The sequence below is a fragment of the Sinocyclocheilus rhinocerous genome, unplaced genomic scaffold, assembly GCF_001515625.1.
Source record: "Sinocyclocheilus rhinocerous isolate Xijiao unplaced genomic scaffold, SAMN03320098_v1.1 scaffold682, whole genome shotgun sequence".
Taxonomy (NCBI): domain Eukaryota; kingdom Metazoa; phylum Chordata; class Actinopteri; order Cypriniformes; family Cyprinidae; genus Sinocyclocheilus; species Sinocyclocheilus rhinocerous.
In genome coordinates, this window is record NW_015642528.1 from 146,968 (window position 1) to 151,190 (window position 4,223).

The 4,223-nt window shown below is 37.8% G+C and overlaps 1 protein-coding gene and 1 long non-coding RNA gene across 13 annotated transcripts in view; one reads left to right on the forward strand and one right to left on the reverse strand.

Annotated features, from left to right (window-relative positions):
* LOC107756105 (uncharacterized) overlaps nucleotides 1-252 on the forward strand; it is a 1,112-nt gene extending 860 nt beyond the window's left edge. Inside the window, exons 2-3 of the long non-coding RNA XR_001641781.1 lie at nucleotides 61-125; nucleotides 192-252. This is a non-coding gene — a long non-coding RNA (uncharacterized LOC107756105). The remainder of the gene's footprint in view (nucleotides 1-60; nucleotides 126-191) is intronic.
* Nucleotides 1-4,223, reverse strand: part of LOC107756101 (neural cell adhesion molecule 1-like) — a 254,253-nt gene that overhangs the window by 108,969 nt on the left and 141,061 nt on the right. The window lies entirely within an intron of this gene.

Below are 4,223 nucleotides of genomic sequence, written 5' to 3' on the forward strand. Positions count from 1 at the left end.
AGTGTTTAAAAAGCTAATTTGGATTTAAATAATTAATATTTGCTTTTCCTTATTTGCCAGTTTGATTTTCCTCTAATACTAAAATGGTGGTGCCTCATTCTCTTGGATAATTTTGCTGTTGAAAGGTATCTTTTTCTCGCTTACGTTTTTATCTGTCCAGCAGACTACAAATTACCATAATTTTTTCGCAGGAAACATGTCCTCACTGCGTGCAAGTGCCGGAAGAGCAGGAGATTGAAATCTGCAGCAGGGGATGTTTTTTTATATCTCAAATTTGAGAAAAACATTTGAGAAAAACAAAACAAAAAAAACAATCAAAACTTGATAATGCTTGCTACAACCTGACTAAAGCTCATGACTTTTTAGTATTATGTGTTATTGAATGCACAGTATTATTGAAGGTATTTCCAACACTTCATTCCATTTGTTTGTACACCTCATTCAGGAGCCAAGGATAACAAAAGACCTCCATACTGCAGTTGGAAGGCTGTGGAAAAACCTCTGTGTCTTCAAAGGTTTGGTGAAGAGCTGAGGTTCCTCCAACTATCTATCTATCTATCTATCTATCATCTGATTAAACCGTTATAATAAAATGCTGACTTGACATCAACGTAGAGTAAAACTTTGAAGTGATCCAAAACACTACGTGGCACTATGCTTAGTAAGATAACTTTTGCTCCGCCCACTTCCGGCTTGACGCTGCTGGCCTGGCACTGCTGTCCTGAGACTGCTGTGACGTAAGGGTTCTGCGGTTCTGCAGCTGGATGTATCTCGTGCGGTGCGCCTTGCGTTTTCAAACTTGAAAAATGCGTTCTGTCTGATCGGGGCCTAAAAGTGAACAAAGGAGGCAACACTTGTAATATAATTACACATTTACAAACAAAACGCCATCTACCGCAAGCAATGCGTTGTATTTACTATGCCTCCATTGTCTCCCAGCTCCAGCTCTAACTACAACTTGCGACATACATTCACATCAAATTTTAATTCAGTAGTAGAGTTACATTTACGGGACACTGCACTTATTCACAGATTTAAAAATACATTATTTACATGTGCTTTAAATCCTTGCTGGTTAAATATTTTATTCGCATGCTGTTCTGACACCTGAAGTGCACGCACACTAAAAAGCCGGTCAAACAACGCCTGATTACTGGACTAAGTTATATTTCGCATCTAACTGCGCTAATACCATCAAAAACACACAAGGTTTACATAAACGCAGTTGGTTGTGTCTAAAGTGAAAGTAAACAGTTGAGCTTGAACTTGAACTGAACCCAGAATGTATCTTTAATGCCGAGTCACTTTCTGCTGCCTTCTGCCACGACGAGTCTACATCAAAATGTTTCTTAAGGTTTCACAGTGACATATAGGAAAACAAAGCCATATGCTTGAGGGACTCTGTTAGTGAGGGTACTTCGAAGAGCGAGTGAGTTTCAGGAATCGCTACATCACGTGTCAAGTCGGCTCTCTAAGGATACGTTCCTTCAAAGAGCAAACGAGAAATGAAAGTCTGCCACTGAGACCCAGTGAATGCATAATGCCGTATCATTATTTACACAGTCCATTCGGAATAACCGAGATAGCGCAAAGCCTCTGGAAACCTTGTTTCTGCTGCTCTTAACTCAGTCTCCATCCATTAACCATAAGCAACAAAAACTCATGGAAGCTTCAAAGAGAGGAAGCTCTCCAAATCTGGACTAATAGATTGCCGGCCGAGAAGGACCCATAAGGAGTAAATAGTCTATCATTACATTAGACAGAAAAATAATACTTGTGCCACTCAACAATTCAAAAAGCTTTAGAGACAAAACGAACCAAGCAAATGTGTAATCACCTGTATCATCCAAAAGCACTGCAGTCAGATGTGTATCTATGAGCACGCAAGCTACCGTGCAGAGATGAAAAGAGAACCTTTATTCCCAGAGAGGAAAGAGATGAGACCAACAAACAAGATTTCACTTTGATATTTGTTCACAGAAATACATGTAAGAAATTAAGACCTAGAATTACAAACAAGGCCACCTAAGAGAGCAGGAACCTCTACTAATTACAAATTTACAGCTAATAGGTTAAGTCTTAGACATTACCCTGAGTAAAATAGAATATTTTTATTAGGCTTGTCATTAAGTTGACAATTAGAGTTGTATGGCACTATTCACAATACATAACATTTCAAAGCAGCTTTACAGAACATGCACATATCAATGAGACGTTGCATTTACATACAAAAAGAAAAGTCTGCTAAATCTATACAAGACCAATAGACAAACAAATCTAGCTCAAGTAAATTACAAGTCTTCAATTTAAATGAAAAGCTAACATTACTTTTTATTTTGCTATATGAAGGTCATATTAAAAAAAATTTTTTTTTGCCATGCCACCTTTTAAATATATTTTTAAAATGCCATTTATATATATGTATCTTAAACTGTGAACCTTGTTGTTTTATGAATCCCGTGTTTAACAACAGTTAAACAAGAAGGATAACAAAAAAAAGCGATATTTACATTTTTAAAAATGATTACTGTCCCATCACATTTATTTACTTGTGTGTAGTTAAGATGCACAAAATGCAACACAAACATAAAATGTTATTTCCATCAGAATGCTACTGAACAAAATACATTATTTAACATAACATGACATGGTGATAGGAATATTCGTGAAGGAAATATTACAGAATTTACCTGCAATGTCAGCTTTTTATATATATATATATATATATTTTGGTGGACAAATTAAGTAAACTTGTGTGTGAAAAGTGTGTTAAAAGTCCAGAGGGCAAAAAGCGCCCATAGCTGAAGAAAGACCCTCAATAAAAGTCTTGTCAATGCTTTAAAACTGCCTGGTAGCAAAATACCACTAATATATCCTAAACCTCAAGGAGTCCTTCCAGCACAAAAATTTAACAAAGTAAGCCTCTACTTTTTCCTAATAGCTTCAAAGACTTCTGTACAGCTAATGAGAGAGGGGATGTCATTCAGGGAATGACTAATGGCGGCACTCAACATATGGGCGTTAACGTTCTCAGTCAAGGGTTTTCCTGGCATTCCGGGATACCGCAGGCAGTGAGACTCTGCTCTATTCTAAGACCGAAAGATTTTGGGCCGTATCCAACTGGAATGGCTGAGAATGGAAGCTACCGCATGAGTGACTTTCGACAGCTGCCAGGCTTCAGAATACCAGTCACACAGTTCAGCACTTCTTCCACACAAGACTAAACAAAATTCATCTGAACGTCACATGTCACAAATACAAATCCAATCATTGATTCCCCTTCTACAGTCTATTATGATTCAGCCATGTGTCACAGTCTCGCAACAGCGACACTTCCAGCTAAACAAAACAGATCTCCCACTGCTAACGTTAAAGGAAAAGATTTATGTCATTATTTCAATCAAATTCTCTGCTTTTGAAACTACTAGGACTGGATGGTATGACAAAAATCATAATGAGACTTTTATTTCAAACTAACAGTACATATTAGATATATCCATGTATACCTAATATACAATATACATTACATAAGCATGTAGTAACTTATTAGTAAATATTGATAACACTTTGGACCAATTCTCACTATTAACTAGTTGCTTATTAGCATGCATATTATTAACAAATTGGCTGTTGCATCATTAGTACTTATAAAGCACATATTCTGCATGACCATATTCTACATCCCTAATCCTATTCAATACCTAAACTTAACCCTTTAGGCGCCAGGGATTTTTGGGAAAAATGCTGGATTTTGACATCAAGATTTCAAAAGCCCACCTCTTTGGGCAGCTAGTGCTACCTCCAGCCCTATTTCTCCTACCCCTGCTGCCTCTACCTCTAGCAACCTTAGAGGGTTAACAACTACCTTACTAACTATTAACAAGCAGCAAATTAGGAGTTTATTGAAGCAAAAGTCATAGTTAATGGCCTGGACCTTAAAATAAAGTGTGAACGAAATGTTTTACAAACGTAACATAGTTAATCTCTCCCTTTTTCTCATTTAAGAAAAGTGAAAGTGACGTGACATGTGGCCAAGTATGGTGACCCATACTTGGAATTAGTGCTCTGCATTTAACCCATCCAAAGTGCACACACACAGCAGTGAACACACACTGTGAACACACACCCGGAGCAGTGGGCAGCCATTTATGCTGCGGCGCCCGGGGAGCAGTTGGGGGTTCGGTGCCTTGCTCAAGAGCACCTCATTCGTGGTATTGAAGGTG